Source organism: Arachis duranensis, chromosome 7 (genome assembly GCF_000817695.3).
Source record: "Arachis duranensis cultivar V14167 chromosome 7, aradu.V14167.gnm2.J7QH, whole genome shotgun sequence".
NCBI lineage: Eukaryota > Viridiplantae > Streptophyta > Magnoliopsida > Fabales > Fabaceae > Arachis > Arachis duranensis.
In genome coordinates this window covers 5,126,178-5,134,929 of record NC_029778.3, presented here as the reverse complement: position 1 = coordinate 5,134,929, position 8,752 = coordinate 5,126,178, and positions in this window count along the sequence as shown.

Below are 8,752 nucleotides of genomic sequence, written 5' to 3'. Positions count from 1 at the left end.
TAATTATATAATATTTTTTATATGTAAATTACAACATATTATTTCATATATTTACAACTAAGAATGCTTTGAGAACATATTATTACGGTAAATTTTTAAATTGTTGTTTTTAATGACATTTGTATGGAGTTTAAACAAACTTTAAAGTATTTGTTATCTTTCTGGAAAATTTTGAAAAGTTTTGGAATATTTAAAAATAATCTTAAAAATTTATATCATTGACAAAAATAATTCGTAAAGGACTTAGTTTGATTTTGTTTGTAATTCATTTCATCCTTAACTTCTCCTTGGTCCTTCTTAGCCTTCATATTGGCACTTTAATTTATTTTCTCATTCATAATTTCTTGATAGTTTTTGTTGTATGTGTCAGGCTCAAATATTAATTACTTGTTTAGTAAAAATTAATTAGTCAGCTAATCATAGGAGCATAATATATAAAATTGAACTTAGCTATTAGATAATTAAATCAATAATATTCAAGAGAGTGGTATAACTATACCATACTAGAACTATCATGAAATTAGAAGTTACAAAAATTATAAGTGATGAAACTAGAAGCTAGAAGAATCACAAGTCAAACTTTATCTCCTAGTCAAAATTGAAGGCTACAAATCAAGTTGAAAGAATCATGAACAAGTTGTACTCATCACCTCCATACTAGAAGAATGATGAATCATGAATTGGAAGCTTCAAGATTGATGACTAAGAATTTGAAACAAAATTGAACAAGGAATTTGACTAGTAAAATTTCTACTTGTTTCTTGAATCATTACAATCAGTGCTTAGTTGTTATAAAAATTACTATTTTATTATGAAGGTTTGCCTATATAAAGGCTTCATATGTATGTTGTTAATTATCTCTCCATGAATCAAAATACTTAGTGTTTGTTTCAAAAAATTCTCTCCTTATTATTATGAGTGTTAGTGAGTTTGAGAGATGAAAAATATGACAGCGTCGTTTATACGAGTGAGTGATCCTAGGGCCAATTAAGTGTGGGTATTTTACTTACAATTGGTATCAGAGCTGGTTAATCCAGCGCCTGGTGTTTGAGAGTTTGTGAGGTGTGAGAGAGTTCTCACATAGTTGTTTATTCATAGAGTTAGTATGGCAAACACTTTCAATATTGTGTGGTCCGGTCCCAAGTTAGATGGGAAACTTGATTATAGTTATTGAGAGACTTTGATGTCTACCCATTTGAAGGCCCATAACCTGTGGAATTTCATTGAACCAGGTTTGCAAGAAGGAGCAGATGCTACCCAACAAAGGAGAGATCAGTTGGCGCTATCTCAAATTCATCAAGGAGTAGATTATACGGTGTTTGGCAAAATAGCAAATGCCAAAAGTGCAAAGGAAACATGGAACACGTTGAAGCTGTCATACAAAGACGTAGATAAAGCTCAGAAAGCAAAGCTACAGTCTTTAAGAAGAGAATATGAAAGGTACGAGATGTCTAGCTCAAAAACCGTTGAGCAATATTTTACTCGTGTTACAGATCTTGTCAATAAGATGAGAGTCTATGGAGAAGATATGCCCGATAGCAAAGTGGTGGAGAAAATTCTTCGCACCATGCCGATGAAGTATGGCCATGTGGTGACTACGATACTAGAGTCCCACGATATGGATACTATGACGATTGCAGAATTGCAAGGAACCATGGAAAGCCACATCAGTAAAATACTGGAGAAGTCAGAAAAATCAACCGAGGAAGCCCTGAAAAGTCGAGTGAATTTCAACAACGTTGCAGAATCAAGCCATACACAAGAAGGACGAGGTCGTGGTTTTAATTTTCACAGTAGAGGCAGAGGAAGTTTCAGAGGTAGAGGTCGTGGCAATTACAACCAAGGAAGTTACAATAACTTTACACCACCTAATCAAGGAAGAGGTGGAACGAATTTCAGGCCTGTCAACCAAGGAAGAGGTCGAGGAAATTTTTATCAAGAAAGAACCAATTTCAACTGTTTTCATTGTGGAAAGTATGGACACAAAGCAGCAGATTGCAAATTCAAAATGGTGAATAACAATCAAGCACACGTTGCAGAAAATCAACATCAAAACACTGATGATAATTCGGGTACTCAGACTTTATTTTTTACAAGTAATTCATGTGCTGAAGATGAAAATATATGGTACTTGGATAATGCTTGCAATAATCATATGTCTGGTAGAAAGGAGTTATTTTCTTCAATAGATGATTCAGTTAAACTATTATTGAAATTTGGTAATAGTACAAAGATCCCTATTGAAGGAAAAGGGCACATACCAATTAGATTGAAAGATGGTTCTCTGAGTTATATTTCTGATGTTTTCTATGCTCTTGAACTTGATTACAATTTACTGAGTATGGGGCAATTATCTGAGAAGGGATATAAGATGATAACTTATCGTGGATATTGCACTGTATTTGACAACAATGGAAGATTCATTGATAAAGCAAAGATGACTTCAAACAGAATGTTTCCGTTAAAAATTCAACATGTTAATCCCTCTTGCATGAGTGCTGTGATACTTGATGATAACTGGTTGTGGCATATGCGGTTTGGGCACTTTCATTTTTCTGGCGTAAACTACCTGGCAAGAAAAGGACTTGTTTCTGGTCTACCACGGATTCATATTCCCAATTGTGTTTGTGAGATTTGTCAACTGGAAAAAAAGCACAGAGATCCATTCCCTACAGGAAAGTCTTGGAGAGCTAGAAGATTACTTGAAATTGTGCATTCAGATCTTTGTTCTGTAGAAGTTCCAAGTAATGGTGGTAGCAGGTACTTTATCACTTTTATTGATGATTTTAGTAGATATACATGGGTATACTTTCTGAAGCAAAAAGCAGAAGCATGTGATGTCTTTAAGACATTCAAGGCGTTTGTCAAAAAACAAAGTGGCTGTAAAATCAAAATTCTCAGAACAGACAGAGGAACAGAATATCTTGCATGTTCAGAATACTTTAAGCAACACGGAATTCAACACCAACTAATAACTAGATACACTCCTCAACAAAATAGAGTTGTTGAAAGAAAGAATAGAACCATCATGGATATGGTCAGATGCATGCTCAAGTCAAAACAAATGCCTAAAGAGTTTTGGGCAGAAGCAGTCGCAACAGCAGTTCATATTTTAAACAGGTGTCCAACAAAAAGTGTTCGTGATAAAATTCCAGAGGAAGCTTGGAGTGGAAAGCAGCCTTCCATTCATCATTTCAGAGTCTTTGGGTGTATCGCTTATGCCCACGTACCAGATCAATTAAGGAAGAAGTTAGATGACAAAGGCGAGAAGTGTATCTTTATTGGCTATAGCACAGACTCAAAAGCATACAAGTTGTACAATCTAGAAACAAAGAAAGTAATCATCAGTAGAGACGTGATATTTGACGAGAAAGCCATGTGGGACTGGAACACAAAGACAGAAAAGCAGTCGATTGTAATTTCAAATACATGTGATGATAATGAAGAAAGACAACCAGACACAACCGAACAACCAGAATCATCTAGAAGATCTCAAAGAGAGAGGAGACTACCTGCTAGATTAGCAGATTATGAAGTTGGCAATGACAACGATCCGTCCGATGAAGAAATAATAAATTTTGCTCTATTTTTAGATTGTGAGCCGTTGAACTTTGAAGAAGCCTTTAAAGACAACAATTGGAAGAAAGCAATGGATGAGGAGATTCATGCCATTGAGAAGAATGACACATGGGAGCTGACAGATTTACCAGCAGATAAGAAGCCGATTGGAGTAAAGTGGGTTTACAAGACTAAGTACAAACCTAGTGGTGAAGTTGATCGTTTCAAAGCAAGATTAGTTGCAAAAGGATACAAACAAAAACCAGGTATCGAGTACTTTGAAGTATTTGCTCCTGTTGCTAGATTAGATACTATTCGTATGATCATTTCACACTCGGCTCAAAATAAGTGGAAGATACATCAAATGGATGTTAAGTCTGCATTTCTAAATGGCACTTTAGAAGAAGAAGTGTATGTTGAGCAACCTGTAGGATATGAAGTTCTTGGAAAAGAAGATAAAGTTTATAAATTGAAGAAAGCTTTGTACGGATTAAAGCAAGCACCAAGAACATGGTACAAGAAGATTGAGTCTTATTTCATTGAGAATGGTTTCAGAAGATGTCCGTTTGAGCATACTCTTTATATCAAGTTCGTTGAAAATGGAGATATCTTGATCGTGTGTCTTTATGTTGATGATTGATCTTTACTGGGAACAATTTGAAGATAATTGCAGAATTCAGGGAGGCTATGATAAAGCACTTTGAAATGACAGATATGGGCTTGATGTCTTACTTTCTTGGCATTGAAGTAGTTCAAAAAGATGGTGGAATTTTCATTTCTCAAAAGAAATATGCAAATGATATTTTGAAGAAATTTCAGATGGAGCACTCAAAACCAGTTTCTACTCCAGTCGAAGAGAAGTTCAAATTGTTGAGAGAAGATAAAGGAAGAGCAGTAAATCCCACATACTATAAAAGCTTGATTGGAAGTCTGAGATACTTGACTGCGACTAGACCAGATATTGTGTTTGGAGTTGGTTTGCTTAGCAGATTTATGGAGGAGCCTTGTATCAACCATTTGCAAGCGGCAAAGAGAATTCTTCGATATATCAAAGGTACTTTAAATGATGAAATTTATTATGAAAATACTAATGAAGTAAATCTTGTTGGCTACACTGACAGTGATTAGGCCGGAGATATAGAAACAAGAAAAAGCACTTCAGGGTTGTATTTTATCTTGGTTCTGGTGCAATTTCATGGTCGTCAAAGAAACAACCAGTAGTAGCACTATCTACAGCAGAAACAGAATATATAGCAGCAGCAAGTTGTGCAACACAAGCAGTTTGGCTAAGAAGAATTCTTGAGGAGCTAAACGAGAAACAAAGTACTCCAACAACAATATTTTGTGATAACAAGTCAGCTATTGCACTTTGCAAAAATCCAGTATTCCATGGAAGATCGAAGCATATTGATATTCGATTTCACAAAATTAGAGAATTGGTGAATGAAAAAGAAGTTTTGATTGAGTACTGTCCCACTGAAGACCAAGTTGCAGATATCTTTACAAAATCGTTGAAGACAGAATTATTTAACAAGTTGAAGAAGATGCTTGGAATGATAAACTCTACAAGCTTGATTTAAGGGAGGCAATGTTAGATAATTAAATCAAGAATATTCAAGAGAGTGGTACAACTATACCATACTAGAACTATCATGAAATTAGAAGTTACAAGAATTATAAGTGATGAAACTAGAAGCTAGAAGAATCACAAGTCAAACTTTATCTCCTAGTCAAAATTGAAGGCTACAAATCAAATTGGAAGAATCATGAACAAGCTGTACTCATCACCTCCATACTAGAAGAATGATGAATCATGAATTGGAAGCTTCAAGATTGATGACTAAGAATTTGAAACAAAATTGAACATGGAATTTGACTAGTAAAATTTCTACTTGTTTCTTGAATCATTACAATTAGTGCTTAGTTGTTATAAAAATTACTATTTTATTACGAAGGTTTGCCTATATAAAGGCTTCATATGTATGTTGTTAATTATCTCTCCATGAATCAAAATACTTAGTGTTTGTTTCAAAAAATTCTCTCCTTATTATTATGAGTGTTAGTGAGTTTGAGAGATGAAAAATATGATAGCGTCGTTTATATGAGTGAGTGATCCTGGGGCCAATTAAGTGTGGGTATTTTACTTACATTAGCTAGCAATAAAAGTGTATTATTATTAGGGTAATTTATATAAGTAAAACAAATAAATATTTATTAATGAGTTATACTTCAAATGACATAATTTTTCCATACTTGCTAAAAGATTGCAGGTTCACGGATATACTAAAATCAGCCATTAATATAAAATATATGTTAAAACATAAATACACATTCAAAATAAATTAAACCATATATATTTTTATATAAATACATTAGTAATTTAATTGATTTTAATGACTGATTTTAGTAGTTAATTTTGATATACGAATAATATTTTTGTGTGTACAATTATGTATCTATATTTTATATAATCTGTTATACCCCTACAGCATTTTACTCAGTTTTACGTAATCTGCCATACCCTAAAGCAGCTTAAGTTCAAACTCTTCCAAAGTATAAACCACTACACTCAACAAAATCTAGCCATATCCTACTGTAATTTATATTTTATACTAAAAAAAATCTAGCCTTTTAAAGCTGCTGTTGGTTATTGCAATTTAATTATAAGCAGATGAAGCCAAAATATATCCCAGTTAAACGTGATTGTTAAGTTAAGTGATAAATTTACAATGTCAAACTAAAAAAATTAACAAAAAATAAAATACGAAGATAGAAAATTTTTTGGTTAATTTATTGCTGATATTGTATAATTTTATAATTGTTGTTCTTATATATTATGTTTATTGTTATTATCTTTTTATAATATAAATTATTGACAAATTAAATAAAAAAAACTAATCACAAGTAATAATAATAGTAAAAAATTATAATATAATAAAAAATATTAAAAATATTAAAAAATATTATATAAAAAGAATTAAAAAAATTAAACGTACTTGAACAAAATAATATATTTAATGAAATATTTTTATGTATATAATTGTAATTTATATTCTTTTTAATAAAAATAATAGTGTCTTTATATACTAATTTTGTATAACGTTTATATACTTTATTAAAATTTTATAATTTTATTTAATTTAATACTCATTTATACAAAATCAATATATAAAAATATTATTATTATTATTAAAAAGAATATAAATTTAAATTATATACGTAAAAATATTTCATCAAGCATATTATTTTTTTTAAGTACATTTAATTTATATTTTTTTAATATTTTTTGTATAGTTTTTTTTCTAGTATTCTTAGTATTACTCTATAATTTATTACTGTTATATATTATTACTTATGATTCATTTTTTGTTTAATTTGCTTTATCTAATGAAATTAATAATTTATATTATAAAAAAATAACAATAATAAATATGATATACAAAAATAATAATTATAAGATATTGTACAGTATCATCAAAAAATATTGGTTATTAAATATTTTACCACATTCAAATTATGAGGAGATACGTTAAGTATCATTGCAACGTGAATCACGGAAACTGATTCAATTAGCTTCCGTCTCTTCACCCTCCTTCTCTCTCCAAATGCCTAAAATATAATAAATCAGAAAATAGATTCAAAACCATCCAATTTACAAAAAAAAGAAACATCCTAATATCTATCATAAGCACCATCCACGTAAAAGTTTTGGATTCATCTAACGTATTTTGCTGATTTTTGACTGAACCATCTTAGTTCCCTAGCATTATTGAAAAATTGATGCAGCCAACTGCATATTTAAGAGGTTGAATTTTGTTAAGTGTAAACTACGAATATAACAGTTTATGCTTTAGGAGAGTTTAAACGTAAACCACAACAAAATATAGCACATAATTGATCTACTTATTATATATATATAAATTGTTATTATTATTATTATTATTATTATTATTATTATTATTATTATTATTATTATTACCCAATGATAGATAAAAACAATTAAATAAATAGATTGTCTTTGTCAACCAAATTAGCTAAAATTTTAAAAAAAATATTCGCACAACACCGTGGGAACGCAATTCTTTCTATTATGTATTTTTTTCTTCTTTTTTCATATATTTTTTCCTCCTCGTTATTCTTCTATTGTTGTTATTATTGTTGTATTTTTTTTATTTCTCTTCTTCTTCTTCCTTATGTTACTACAACATTTTTTATTTCTTTTTTTATTATTTGATTTTTTTTGTTTTTATTCTTTTTAAGAAGATTATACAAAAAGAATTATAAAAAAAATAAAACAAGAAGGAGAAGTTAAAGAAAAAGTCGAAGATGAAGAAAATGATGAGGATGAATTTTGAATTTGTGCAAAATTTATTAAAAAAATACCATCAAAACTTTTGAACCGCAAAACCGAAATTTTTTTAATTTTGACACATAAAATTTTTTAACGGTAATATAGAAATTTTTTTTAACCAATTAAAAATTATCAAAAATAAAAATAGTACCCAAATTTCTTAACCGTGACCGAAGAATTTTTTTAATTGTGGCACATGAAATTTCTTATCCAATTAAAAATTATCAGAGAATTTCTTAACTTTTAGTCCTTAGAAATTTTTTTAATTATATTATTTACCAAAAATTCTGATGTATTTCTAACTAAATGATATGTTTTTATTATCATTGAATTGATTGAGTAGTATTGAATTCGTATATAGGAAGTCTAATTATTTTTATATTATTTGCAAAAATTGATATATTTTATGGATCTAAAGCACATTTGAAAGTTGTTAGTTGAGTAAGTTAAAATTTTGTTAGATTTGTAATTTTTTTAAGATTTTTTGTATCATTTATCAAAATTTTTTATGTCACTTTTACCTAAGCGATGTTTACTGAATTCATTGTGTGGTACTGAATTGATATATATAAAAAATTTAGTTATTTTTATGTCATTTTTTTTGTGATTAATTATTTTTGTGTCATTTGCAATGAAATGATGTATTTTTAAATTTAAAATATATTTAAATATATTTTATTAGTTTAGTGAGTTAAAATTTTAAATTTGTGATTTTTTAAATATTTTTATATCATTCACTAAAAGTTATTGTATTATTTATAATTAAATAGTATGTTAAAACTAATAACTAATTTGAGAGAAATAAAAAAAATACAGAATAAAAAAAGAACAAAATATATGATA